At 48.0% G+C, this 14,558-nt stretch overlaps 1 protein-coding gene across 12 annotated transcripts in view; it reads right to left on the bottom strand.

The window, feature by feature from the left end:
* The window catches only part of DAB2IP (DAB2 interacting protein), a 328,791-nt gene that overhangs the window by 116,506 nt on the left and 197,727 nt on the right, over window positions 1-14,558 (bottom strand). Inside the window, exon 1 of one of the 12 annotated variants that reach the window (XM_060270262.1) lies at window positions 9,485-10,450. The exons of the other annotated variants lie outside the window; for them this stretch is intronic. The gene's annotated coding sequence lies outside the window, so the exon portion shown is untranslated. Of the gene's footprint in view, window positions 1-9,484; window positions 10,451-14,558 lie in introns of those variants that run through there. 12 annotated transcript variants of the gene reach the window in all.

Here is a 14,558-nt window from a genome sequence, read left to right on the forward strand (position 1 = left end):
CCTAGCTAACAGGACCAGTAGTCAGGGGTGATGGGAGTTGTAGTCCCAAAACAGCTGGAGCGCTGAGTTTGGGGATGCCTGCTCTTAAGCATTGAGGAAAGTAGGGAATGCAACTGGTCCAGAAGGTGGGGAGAGCTGAGAGTTTCTCATAGCCGTGAGTTGCACAGGTGAGGGAAGCTGGAAGTCCCCGTATTGATTGGAATTAACCAGGCACATCTTTAGCTGCAGGGGCCTCAGAAGCAGCTAATTACGCCATCTCTCTGTGCAGCAGGCCTCCAGGCTGCGCTTTCTGCCAATCTGCTGGCGGAGCCCGCTCACACCTTGGGAGTCTGCTCTTAGCTAGCACACCCAGAACCTCGCCTTCCTAATTTGATTGCTAGTGCCTTGCACTTCCCCAAGTCTCTGGCGCCGTGTGCCACCCAACGGCTGAGCGTACACTGGGGGTGTGAGGGAACAGCGATAAAGGGTCTGTGCTTGATGCCGAAAGACTGCGTGTCAGGAGCAGGGCTGCCGATGCCTAAACTGGGGTGGCTGTTTGCACATGCATATCAATTAGCAGTATTAATACGCCCCACGTGTTACGCTTTGAAGAGCGAGGAAAGGCCTGGAATGCAAACTTTCAGAGGGATGCGCTGGATCAGCTTTGAAGCCTCTCACTCACCTTCCATGCCTTTCTTTCTGTGGGCCACCAATAACCCAGCACTGCAAATACTAAGACAAACAAACAAACAAAACCCTCCACGACTGGATTACGGTATGCAAATCAATGAGATTTGCATACTTTAGCATCAGAGAAGGTGGCCCACGAACTCCCAGGGACCTCTTCCACTTCTGAGGTTATCAGCTGCCTGTCTGGCTCTGTGGTCCCTGGTGTGGGGCTTGTGGGTGCCCTCTCAAGTACCCCCGCCCCTCCCAATTTGCATATATTTATTTAAGTGTGGGGTTGGGTGGCTGTTTTTTTTTCTTTTTTTTAAGTTCAGTAGGACTGTAAGAATGCAAGAAGAGCCTGTTGGATCAGGCCAGTGGCCTCTCTAGTCCAGCATCCTGCTCTCGCAGTGGTCAGCCAGATGCCAGTAGCAATCCAGGGTGCAGGATCTAAGCACAAGAGCAATATTCTCCCGCCTGCAGATTCCAGCTATCAGGGTCATCACTGCCTCCAACTTCAGATTCAGAGAACGGCCATCCTGACTAGTAGCCATTCAGAAGGACTTTCTGCATTAAGAAGGGCTTTCTTTGGCCTGTCCTGAATCTTCCACAAGTTCTAGTGTTACAAGAATGGGAGAAAACCTTTTCACTATCAACTTTCTCCACGCCCTGTAGTCTTACAAACTTCTATCACGTCATCTCCTACTCGCCTTTTCTCCAATCTAAAAATTACCAAACGCCTGCAACCTTTTCTCATAGGGGAGTCCCTCCCTCCCCTTTCTGAACCTTTTCCCAACTCAACAATTTTGCTTTTGAGGCGAGGTGACTAGAATCGAACTCAGCACCATAGACTTGTAGCAAAACATTATGATATTGGCAAGTTCTTTAAAGAGTTAATTCCCCAGTATCAAATTAAATGCATGGAGGAAGAGAAGGCTACTGGTGCCTATTGATGGTTATGGGGAAGCTCCAGATTCAGGGGCAGTCTACCTTTAAATAACAGCTGCTGGGAAACAGGATGCTGAGCTCGGCTCAGTGCAGTGAGTCAGGTAGAAACTGAGGTGGGGGTGGGGGTGCGGTGTGCTCCACAGAGGGCCAATTGTACTTCTTCTCTTCTCTGCTTTAAAAATAAAATATTTGCCGGCATGCAAAGAAAATGTTTTGGGAAATCAGAGAAATGTCGCTTCAGACAGTGCAAGAAAGCCCCCAAGTTGGGGAGGGGGAATCTGCTCATCTACCTCAGTGGATGTCAGCAGAGGTCAGAAGACACCCTCCCCCCACCTGGTGTCCTTTGCCATCCCATCTGAGGCAAAAGAGCAGGAAGCAAAGGAAGTGGCCTGCAATGCAATGTGTGGTGACCCCATTGTCCAAAGACAAGACATGGGCCCCTTGGCGTGAAACTCTCCCTGTTCGTTCACTTGCTAAATGCAATGCACCTTCCAGGCATTGCTGCACTTCTTGTGACTCTTCCCTCTTTGCAAACATTGCTACAGAGCTCAGCGGGAACAAAAAAAAGCAAATAGTGGGACGTCTGCATGGCCCTAAGGAAATCTCAGAAGACACCAAGTTGGGAGAAGGCCACAGTTCAGCGGCAGAACACCTGCTCAGGGTGCAGAAGTCCCTGAGTTCAATCCCTGCCACCTCCAAAGCATCAGGTAGAAGATGAGGTGAAAGGAAGACCAACACCTGCTCCATTTACTGCCCCATAACCTTCGAATACTTTGGCCACCTCATGAGAAGAGAAGAATCCTTGGAAAAGACCCTGATGTTGGGAAAGATGGAGGGCACAAGGAGAAGGGGACGACAGAGGACAAGATGGTTGGACAGTGTTCTCGAAGCTACGAACATGAGTTTGACCAAACTGCGGGAGGCAGTGCAAGACAGGAGTGCCTGGCGTGCTATAGTCCATGGGGTCACAAAGAGTCGGACACGACTAAACGACTAAACAACAACAACAACAACCTTCCAAGTGCCATGGCACACTACTGCTGAGGTCCAAAGCAGCATCAGCAGCATCAGTTTCCTGCATTGAAAAAAGTTCATCCAGCTAGATGGAAGCAAACCAAGAACAACAACTTGTGAAGAGGTGCAAAGGGCAGCCCCATCTCAGGACGGGTAGTTAAGAAGCACCTGTGCATTCAACCTGTCACTTGGATACAAGAGAGGTATAGCTGAATCCCCAAGGAGAAGACAGCACAGTTGGAAGAACAGAGAATCACGCAGGGACACGACAGGCAAACTCATTGCAGTTGAACAGATAAAGGCTTTTAGGAGGCTGAAGTAACTTGCAAATATCCAACCACATCACACAAGCGGTTCTGTGACACAGCATGCTAAGGATAGGCCCTGGAATTATCACAACTATCTTCACAACATCCCTGCAAAGAAGGCCAGTATTAGGCCAGGACTGCAAACTGAGAGAACATGATGCAGCAACTTTGCTGAAAGGCGAGCTGCCTACGTGTGGCTTTAGTCCATGCCTAGATGCTACTGGTAACTCCAGCATCCAACACCAAGAGTTCAGGGCAGAAGAATAAGCAAATAACCAAAGTTCGTCAGAATCAAACAAACCTGCCAGCCAGAAGCTGCAACCAAGCCAGAGCTTTGGATTGTAAACTATGGCTTGCAAGCAACTTCCAGCTCATGCCTGCAGTTCCATTTGGATGTCTGAGCAAACTTGCTGCAACTCTGGAAAGGAAGGGTAGAAGCGGCAAGAGCGGGGAGGGAAGCAAGAGAAGGAGCAGGCAAAGGCCTATGAAATGTTCCTGATCTTGGAGATCGGATTTTGTGATGTCTGAATTAAGTCTGAGTTGATTTGAGTCGATAGGCACTGGGCTGCATCTGCTAATTGCTCCAGATGCTCATCATCTGGAGTGCAAAAGAGCTGTGCTGGGTTAGACCAAAAGGGCAGGGAAACTGGGGCCCTCCAGCTGAGCAGCCAGCATGGCCAATGGTTAAGGACAATGGAAGATGCAGGGCAAAGACATTTGGATGTCCAGAGCACCCCCACCCTCCAAATGCCAGGTCCAGAGGCCCACAACCAGAGCACAAAAATGAGTGCCCTGCCTCGCTGCAGGCTGCTTCCCAGCAACCAGAATTCAAGAGTTAAACCAAGAAGTTGGAAGCAGCACGTGCTTCTGAACACCAGCTCCTGAAAACCACGCGAGGACAGAGTGCTGTTCTTGTGCTCAAATCCTGCTTGCAGGTTTCCCAGGGGCATCTGGTTGGCCACTGTGAGAAGAGAATGCTGGACTAGCTGGGCCTGGATGGCTAGAAGCCAACTGATGAGACTGATCCTCTATGTATATTGCCTCGTCTGCCTTTCGCAGCCAACCAAGCTGAAATAGTGACTAATGCATATACAGTATTGTGGCAGTGAGTTCCTTAAGTCCACTAAGCACAGTGGAAGAAACCCTTTGGCCTGCTCCTGAATTCCCTGCCGCTCCTATCACTGGTCAATTCTCCCTATCCCAGCGAGGGAGTAAAACTCCCCCCCCCCCGGTGCTATTACTGTATCACATTATTTTATCACCATCGTTCTTCTTCCTGTCACTTAGCTGTCTTATAGGAGCACAAGGGGGCTCCTTCCTTTGGCCCAGGAGGGTGGCAGCTGCCTCTTCAGAACTGGTCAGAAGAACGTAAGAACCTAAAAAGAGCCTGCTGGATGAGGCCCATGGTCCATCTAGCCCCCGTTCTCAGTGTGGCCAACCAGGTGCCCCAATGGGAAAACAGGAAGCAGGATCCAAGTGCAAGAGCAAAACTCTTTCTGCGGCTTCCGGAAACTGCTGTACTGTAGCTCGTTTAATGTTGATAGTCTTCTCCTCCACCATGAATTTGTCCAATCCTAAAGCCATCCAAGTTTCCTCCTGGTGGAGCAAATGCCAGTTGAACATGAACAGAACCTGCCTGGCCACCTCACCCCCAAGAAGACCCTTGGCGAGTATCTCATTCCAAGTTAATTTCACAGCCAGAATGGATTTTTCAGAAAGTATTTCGAGAACATATTTACTCTCCAACATCTTACTTCCTTTCCCATTTGGAATAACGCCCCTCCCTGCTCTCTTACACTTTCTATCTAATTCCCCAAGACATCCCAATCCTTGAATAATTCCAGGTAGTTCCTTTTTTTTTAATCAATAGCTGACAGACTTGTCAAATTACTTCAGGGACCAACAAAGCAATTTTTAAACATTCATAAACCCTTGCAGAACAGTTTAAGTGCACTGAATTTTAAGAGCGAAATGGTGAGGGCTGGACAAAAATGATCAAGCAGGATTACGGTTTTGTAAACGAGAATTTAATTCATCATTAATGAATCATTTTGCAGAAACAGGCCTGGTCCCCCACACTCTTAACCTGTTGCAAAAATGGGAGAGCAAGAGATGGAGAAATTGCAGATGGGAAAAGGAGGGGGGGGGAGTGAGGGGAACGTGCATGAGCCCTGATCCGATTATTTCCTTGGAAGTCACGAATGTCTTGCTTACAGGACCTGCAATGGCTGCCAATTTGCTACCAGTTCAAGGTGTTGATACTAACCCTAACCCTAAACAACTCAGGTTGCTTGAGAGAGAGCCTTATCCCTTTATGCACCCAGTGAATCACTGTGGTCTGTGGGAGAGTCTCTCATGCAAGCTCCAAAGACCTCAGGAGCCGACTCTGCAATAACTCGGAGCAGGGCTTTTAGTGTGGCTGCCCCTGTCCTGTGGAATTGCATTCCTGTTTGAGATACTGCAGGTGCCCACTATCTGCATGCACTAGAAGAAGTGGGATGCCTTTCTGTCCCATCAGGTTTTCAGGGATAAATGGGTCTTTACCATGTATTTGCTGGTTTAAAACTATTTTATGCGTAAAGACGGTGGTTTAGAAGGCAATTAATAAATTAACTGCAATAACAGGATAACTGCATCCCTGGAATAGCTCAGTCGGTAGAGCATGAGATTCTTAATATCAAGGTTGTGGATTTGAGCCACACAATGAGCAAACTATTCCTGCATTTACGGGGGGCTGGAATAGATGACCCTTGAGATCCCTTCCAACTCTACAATTCTAATATTCTATGCTGCTGCTGTTGAGCCATCTGTATGCTCAATGTACAGTATTAACATTAGTGCAAGTGACTCTCCTGGAAGTAGGGGATTAATATATAAATTCTACTACTACTACTACTACTACTAATAATAATAATAATAATAATAATAATAATAAAGTCTCCTCTAAAGCCAAAAGGATACCTACCTCCTGCTGCGTCCCAGGGCACTCAGAAAACACAAAACCCCTAAAACAGAGAGTGCAGCTCCCTTTCATTTTAATCTTCCTTGGAGGCTGATTCATTATTGACAATGGAACCAGTGGTGAGACAGGCAAGGAGACAAGTGTGCTGGTGGGGGGGGGGAAACGTCTGCCTCACAACCCCACCCCCTTCACTCTCCAACCTGACAGCCCCAAATGGGTGTAGATCTGCAGAAAATTTGAAAAACAACAACAACCCATAATGTCTTTTTCCCAAGGATTTTATTCGTTCCCCCGCCCCTCCACTCTGCCGCACCATATTCAAGTGACCTAGATATGACAGTTGTTTGCAAATATCTAATTCCAACGCAAGCTTTCCTTTTCTCTCTCCCCCTCCTCCTTTCCTTCCCAAGCATGGGAAAGGCAGCTCTCAGCCAACATCTGCCCCAATTATTTCCTCGGACTGCAAAAAGGAACATATCTGGGAGGCTGGAAATAATTAATGCAAACAGCTTTAGCCATGGGTTTTTTTAAGAAGAAGGAGGAGGAGGAGGAGGAGGAGGAGGAGGAGGAGGAGGAGGAGGAGGAGGAGGAGGAGGAGGAGGAGGAGGAGGTTGGAGGGAGGGCAAGAGAGAGAAAAAAGTCAAGCAATCAACTTGAGCATTGACATTTTCAGAGCAATGAGGACTGTTGGAAGGGGAATTTGGTGTACTTGTGGCAGAAGCAAGTAGAACGCACACACCCCTTTGAAAAAACAACAACACCCAAGGGTGGTGCTTCACATGAGATACTGGGGGAGAAAGGGGTAATGTTAGCCCCGTCTTGGCCCTGAACGCAGGAAGCAACAGCAAAAATGACAATAGCTCTGAGCACACGAACCGTGCCCAGAAATCTGTAAGATTTCGATATTTGCCACCTATGCCCTTATCTGGTCAGGTGAAGCGCTGGGAAGTCCTGGCAAATGAGAAGGATGCTGCTTTGTGTATGAAGATCTCATCCTGTCCTCACAGTGGCCAGCCAGATGCCCACCATGGGAAACCCACAAGCGGGTCCTGAGCACAAGAGCAATGCTCACCCCACTCCTGTGGCTTCTGGAAACTGGGATTGAGAACCACCACCAACTCCAACCGCAGAGGCACAGCACAGCCATCAAGTAATTAATGCAAATAATGATTATTGTGGGGGCAGGGGCAGAGGGAGAGAAAGGTTTGAAGCCTACCTGCAAACACAAAAGTGCAATTAAAGGTTATTCAGACCTGATTATGAGAACTCCAGTCTTCCCACACCCAACAGCAAAAAGTGCCTCAGAATGGCATTTTCGCCACACTCAGCAGGGTGTGTCAGTCTCATGAATTCAATATAATTCCTTGAGTAAACACACCTAGGACTCAGCTAAGGCAAACATGAGGATTCCTTGTTAAGTGACTTTTCTTGGAGTTAGGAAACACCTCAAGGACACCAGTATGAAAGGGTAACTCAAATGGGCCAAATCATCAGAGGGGTGATATTCTGAATCTAAACCTCCCCCCTCAATTGTTCTCTCAAGGTCAGGTTCCTTCAGGGATATGTGGAAGGTCACGCATGGCCACTAAATCCAGAATAATTCCAGCTCCTGAGTTCCATGCTCTGAATAGAATCATAGAACCAGAGGGTTGGAAAGGAACCTCCAAGGGTCATCTAGTCCATTCCCCCTGCAAGGCAAGAAGCACCACTTATAGCATCCCTGGCAAGTGGCCAGCCAACCCTTTTGGTTAACAACCACCGAGGGAGGAGAGTCTACCACTTCCCAAAGGAGACAACTTCACTGTCAAACAGCTCTTACCCTCAGAAAGTTATTCCTAATGTTTAGTGAGAGTCTCATTTCTTGTCATTTGGATCCATTGGTTTGGGTCTTGCTAAAACCACTAGATTACAAAGATTATAATCTTCAAATATCTGGAGGGCTGTCACATGGAAGATGGTTTGGGACAGCCCTCCAGATATTTGAAGATTATAAGTGCCTGGCGTGCTATGGTCCATGGGGTCACGAAGAGTCGGACACGACTAAACGACTAAACAACAACAAATATTAGTAATCCAGTAACATATATTATACTACTGTATTGCCAGTAGTACATGTGAAAAGCATCTATGGTCTTAGTAGACCACAGTGCCAGTGTACTGTAAGAAGCAAAGATCACCAGTGTCAAAGCAATGATTCTTCAACATCAACTTCACTGGACTGGTCACGTTGTTTGGATGTCCGATTATGGTCTTCCAAAGCAACTACTCTATCCCGAACTTAAAAATGGAAAGTGTAATGCTGGTGGTCAACAAAAGAGGTTTAAAGACTCTTCCAAGGCAAATCTTTAAAAATGTAGTATAAACACTGACAACTGGGAAACACTGGCCTACAAGTGCTCCAATTGGAGAACAAATGTGTCATGGGCTTTGAAGACACTCGAACCCAGGATGAACAGGAGAAATCTGCTAAGAGGAAGGCACGCTTGGCAAACCCTCACCATGATCAACTCCCACCCAGAAACCAAAGTCCCCACTGTGGAAGGAAGTGTGGATCCAGAATTGGCCTCCACAGTCACTTACAGACTCACTGTTAAGACCATGTTCATGGAAGATAATCTTACTTGGCTACGAGGGATCGCCAAAGAAGAAGAGTGTTTAGATCAAGGGAAGTCATAGTCCCACTCTATTCTGCCTTGGTCAGACCACACCTGGAATATTGTGGTGTTATCAGCGCCATGCTCTAACCAACTAAACTATATCAATTTTTCTCCTTTTACAAACTCCTACCCATCTTGGTCTCCCTTCTCTTTGAGTATTTCTGACCATGGGATCTCACCCAGTAGCTCCTTCAGCTTTTCAAAATTTGCCTTCTGAAAGTCTAGAGTGCATGTCCAACTAGACTCCGCTTTCCCTTGCCTCTGTATCCTGGAATCCAGGAGGACATGGTGACTTCCTCCCAAGTTTCCCAGTACTTCTACTTTGTTGATGATGACGAGTTCCTTCCTGTTGGTGAGGACCCAGTCCAAAACAGATGATCCCTGTGTTGCTTCTTCCACCTTCTGGGAAATGAAATTGTCAATGAGGCTGCTGTCTCTTTTGCCCTTCAGGACTTTCGTTCCGTCTGTGGGAACTTCCCACAGTCACCTGGGTAAATGCAGCCCCAGGCACCAAAATATACTGTGGGCGAGAAAACGGGAAACACTGTGCTTGCGCTTGCAAAAAAAGAAGAAAGTGGCAAAACGCAACATTTCCCCTCCCCTCCATAAATTGCACAGATTTGAGGCCCCGGGAGGAAGGCGAGGGAACCACCCTTTGTGTGAAACACAACCAGGCCGGCTATAAAAAGAGCATCCTGCTTTTGAGAGACAGTTTGTTTGTTTGGGAATCTTTTCTTCTTCAAAATTCATTGTTGGAAGGAGGGGTGTAAACTGGAGTGCCAGATTGCAGAGTTCCAGAAGAACGAGAGGAATTTTCTTTCAGCCTGCAGGCGGAAGGAGGCGATGGTGAAAGCATGCACTACCGTATGTGCATGAAGCCACCGCTGGAATTGTTTTGTTTTCTGAGCAACACAAACTCCGGACAGCAAAGCTTACAAGATCTTACTTACCATGGTGAGTTTTGCTTCCCAGTCTTTTCCAGAATTTTCCGTTTTCTGCTTTTGCAGGTGAGGAGCAGCCAGGGGAGGCGGGAAGAAAGGCTGGTATCTCCTCCAGCCCTCACCCCCCAACCCCCCAAGCAGGAAGTAAGCCTCCTCTCCCCATCAGACCTCCTTGTATGGTGTGAGCAGCCGGGCTCAGCATGCTGGCTCTTGGCCCCCAGCCCAGCTCCCTGCGGCCTCAGGAAACTGTTCCAGCACGCAGTCTACAGGGAACAATCCTCAGCCGGTTCGCAGACAAAGCCAATATTATTAACTCCTTCTGCAGCAGGCAGGGGCTTTTAAAGGGACAGGCAAAAGTGCTCCCACCTCTAGCACAGTAAAGAGTGCGTGCTCCGAGTGCAGAAGGGGACAGGTTCAAGCCTGGCAGCTCCCCCTTGTTCTTTTCTTTTTGAAGGATCAGGCAGGAGATGGTGAGAAGGACACCATCCTTCTGGGAACCCTGGAGGGCTGCTGATGATGATCAATACAAACGCGGGATGGGCAGGTCTCCCTGAAAATCCATGAAGGAGCATTGCTAAGAACTCAAAAGCACTCTGGGCGCAGATCTGCAGGGGGGGGGGCAGCAAAATCAAGGTGGTGTGTGACACTCTGCAGTACATCCAAGAGCCCCATGAACAAAGTTCTGTGCTTTTTAAAATAAGTTTTTTTAAAAAGGAAAACTGGGAGGGGCGGGCAATCTGGCAACCTGGGGTCCAGCATAGAAGAGTCGGGAGACTGAAGGGTGCCCCTGTTCCTAAGTCATGGGTAGGCAACCTAAGGCCCGGGGGCTGGATCCAGCCTAATTGCCTTCTAAATCCAGCCTGTGGACGATCCGGGAATCAGCGTGGTTTTACATGAGTAGAATGTGTCCTTTTATTTAAAATGCACCTCTGGGTTATTTGTGGGGCACAGGAATTTGTTCATTCCCCCCCCCCCTATAGTCCGCCCCCCCCCAAGGTCTGAGGGAAAGTGCTGAAAAAGTTTGCTGACCCCTGTTCTAAGTAGTACCATTTATTTATGTATTTACGTATTTATTTCATTTATATCTCACTTTTTTTTCTCCAGAGAGGTTGAGGCGGCATATATACATGGTTCTCCCCCTCCTCATTTAACCCCCATGAAAACCCTGTGAGGTAAGGTACACTGAGAGAGGCAATGTGGCTGACTCCAAGGTCACACCTGGTGAGTTTCCTGTGCCAAGCTAGAAGAGTGGGGGGAGGGACTTCCCTGATGAATTTCTGTAGGCATCATTTAATCCCTTAACGGCACAGGTATAACCCTGTAGGGAAGGGGCTTCTACCACTTCTGTGGGAACTTCCCACAGCCACCTTGGATCGACCAGGGTCGCAGAGAACGTCGTGGGAGGATTGGGCCCTGCACTAAGAAGTGGGAGGGTGACCTATGGGATCGGCAGCAAAATGCCTCGGCCCGATCCTCTTAAGTCAAGAGTCCAAAGTCCAGGAACCGTGCATTCCTCAGCATCCTTCGGAAAAGGATTTTTTTTTACAAGCGTTTATCTCTGCTGCCCTCGGCCCCTCAAATGTGGACTTTGTCGCTGGAGATAACAAGTCTGCTTTGCAGCGCAGGAATGAAAAATCATGGGCAGAAAAGGACTATTGCTGAAATTTAAAGATCTTGCTGCTCAGATAGACTGCTTTTACCTTGAGCTGGCAATGCACAATATATAGATACAGATACGTACATTTTGCTGACTGCTGATTATTTAAGTATTTGCACCGTCTTCATCTTGCTGCCCCACAAATGCTGGACCTACAAAGGGTGTTAGGCTATAGGCTCAGGACCGAGCTGAAGCCATCTCAGTAAAAGTCTGTCTGGGCGGCTGCCCTTACTAAGCCTCTCTGAAAATTAGCATCGGGTGTGCCTTAGTTATAGAATGGGGATTTGTTTTGTTTTTAATGTATCAGGACCATATTATTAACAGCCCAAATGACCTAGGATGGCCATTTTGTGCTCCCATCTGCTTTAATTTTATTACATAAAATTAAATTTTACATGGAGTTAGCAGGACGTCCACCCAATATTCTCTTCCAAGGGTCTCAGGTAGGGCTCTGCCTACAGGATCCTTAAACAGAGCAAGGTCTGGACATACCTCTTGTTTATTTCACAACAGTTATGCACTGCTTGGTTGTAAAGCAACAAACCTCAGAGCAGTTTACGAAAACCATATAGAACAACCAGATCAGACCAAAGACTGGCAGCAGCGCCCTAAAGAGCTGAGTAGAATTGCCTGAATAAAAATGTTTATAGCAGTTGCCAAAGATAGTACAGTGGAGGCACCTGTCCAATACCAAGAGGCAGGGAGTTCCAAAGTTTAGGTGTTGCCATACTGAAGTGTTGAGTTCTTTTGAGGAGGTACCACTGCTGGGGTCCAACAGCCTTAGTGTTTACTCTCTCTTCCACACTGCTGATCCTGCCCTGGCTTAGAAGGCGTACTGTCCCCCGTTCCCCCCCCCCCCAAAAAAAATGTTGGATGTACCAGGAGGGAGGGAAGAAAAGGCAGACACGGTAACAGAAGCAGTAATGAGAGCAAGTGTGCGCAGCCCGCCAACTGCCTCCTCCGATCTGCCTTGCTTGCTGGAGCTCAGGAGCAGAATAGATGAGGATTTATGAGCTGTCAGGGAAAGCGTGGAAAGGAGTCCGTGACAAATTAATCACCAATCTCGGCCACGCTGACCGGGCGCTTTCCATGCCCGCCCTCACCAGCGGTGCCAGGTTGCTTGCCACGGGCCGGAGCCCTGTAGGGGGCACCTTTCTGGTGACATCACCCCTGTTGTCTGCTGACATTTGCCAGGGCCCCACAAAACCTTCCAGATGTCCATCCCCCCGGGCCTTCTGCCAAGGCTCCCAACCAGTACCTGGGACTCGCCCATCCTTATATCATTTCATTTTATTTATTTGCTTTGTTTCATACAAAAAAACACCATCACCCTCAAAGCAGTTTATGAAAAGGATGCAACAAACAAACAAAACAAACAAACAAACAAACAAACGTGTATCTGAAGAAGTGTGCATGCACATGAAAGCTCATACCAAAATTAAAACTTAGTTGGTCTTTAAGGTGCTACTGAAGGAATTTTTTATTTTGTTCAAACAAACAAACAAACAAACAAACAAACAGGAAGTATTATTAAGAAGTATTAACAACAGTTTCATCCTTTCACAGAGTTTGTTTCCCAGTTCCATTAGTGATGACACTACTAGGGTTGCCATATTTCAAAATGTATGTGAACCGCCCTGAGGCCTCCGCCTATAGGGTGGAATATAAATAAATTCAATCAATCAATCAATCAATCAATCAATTGACGATAAACAGATTAAAGCTCACAGCAGCTTTCTAAATGTCTAAGTTGGCTCATCTGAACAAAAATGCTCGTTAGCAGGTGCTGAGAAGAGTACAGCGAAAGTGTCTGCCTGGTTTCAAGAGGCTGGGAGTTCCAAAGAGTGGGTGATGCCTCACTGTTGATAACGCTAAGGTCACTAAGGACAACTGCATTGCAGGGGGTTGGACTAAATGATCCTCAGGGTGCCTTCCAACTCTACAATTCTGCGATACTATTCTCAAGGATGGGTTTCTTCTGCCGACTGAAGCGCTTGAGTGGGCGCATGTGGGGCAAGGCAATCTCGTAGGACGTCAACTGGTCCCAAGCTGTTCAGGACCTAACAGCAATACCCCTTGAACCTGGCCCAGAAGCAGGTCAGAAACCAGTGCAGATCTCTGAGCGCAGGTGTCAGGTGCTGACGAGGCCTCGCTCCTGCCAGCAACCATGCTGCAGCATTGTGCATCCTCAGGATCAAGAGCCAGCCAAGCCCTACCTGAAATCCTTCCTAATTTTAAAGAATGTAAGAAGAGACAAGCCAGATCAGGCTAAAGGTCTGCTTCAGCCTTCCCTGAGTTTTAGGCAAAACCGCCATTACCCCTGCCAAGAGGCTGCACTACAGGAATGTTGCTAGGCACTTAAAGAGGACTTGTGGACTGGGCCCAGGGCAGAAATTCACATAAATGTACAGAATTTGGCCTCTTGGTGAATGAGGACCAGGTGTGTGGGGGGGGTCCTCACTTTTTAAAAGGGGTGAGGAGAAGGAGAAGGGCAAGATATCTAGAGCCTGGAGTAAAAAACGGGGGGCTCCACTACCTATCCACAGCCCTGCTACAGAGACCAGGCCCAGGGGAGTTGTAGTACGAAGCCTCTGGCTGGTTGACTACAGTATTGATTGATTGATTGCATTTATGCACCAACTTTTTCTCCAAGGAGCTCAAGGTAGAGCACGTGCTCCTCCTCCTTCTCCCACAACAACCTTGCAAGGTGGGTTAGGCTGAGAGGCAGTGACCGGTCCCCAAGGTCACCCTGTGCGGGGTTTGAACCCTGGTCTCCCAAGCCCTAGTCTGACCCTCAACCACGGACAACTCAGTATACCCTGGCTCTTTACACACAGCCCTGGTTAGAGCCACAGAAAAGCAGCGTGATTTCTGCAGGGGCATCCAAAATCAATGGGAGGTGGAGTTACGGTGAAGCCTGTAAAAGAGCTGTTCCCTCCAAATATGGGTGGGTGGGTGGGTGCTACTTCAGCCATAAGACTCCAGCCTTTTGCCAGCAGCGACCAGACAACCCCAAAGCCCAAGTGACGTAGCCCCGCCAAGAGAGTTAATGGCAGGTGCCCCTCGCCATCCTCACTTGGGCGATGAGGCAATTGTCTTTTTAAAGGCTACTGCTGAAGTCATTTGCTTTATTACCTTGGCGCCTGCTCACCCACCCCACCCCTACCTCCCCACCCCGTTGTTTGCCGTAAATCTCTTGGCAGCAGCCCATGTCTCTGTGTCCAGCTCTTTCCCCCTTCATAACCTCAGCAGAGGGCATCTGTATTCTCCCCACCCCCACCCCAGCTCGGCTCAAAACCTCACACTGGGGCCTAAGTTCTGGCAAGGCCACTAAAAAGGTACTCCACGAACCTCTTCATTTAAAAAACAAAAACATGACTGGGGAAATAAAACACAGCAAAGCTTTACGTTTGTGCAATGCAAGGA

Source organism: Zootoca vivipara, chromosome Z (genome assembly GCF_963506605.1).
Source record: "Zootoca vivipara chromosome Z, rZooViv1.1, whole genome shotgun sequence".
Taxonomy (NCBI): domain Eukaryota; kingdom Metazoa; phylum Chordata; class Lepidosauria; order Squamata; family Lacertidae; genus Zootoca; species Zootoca vivipara.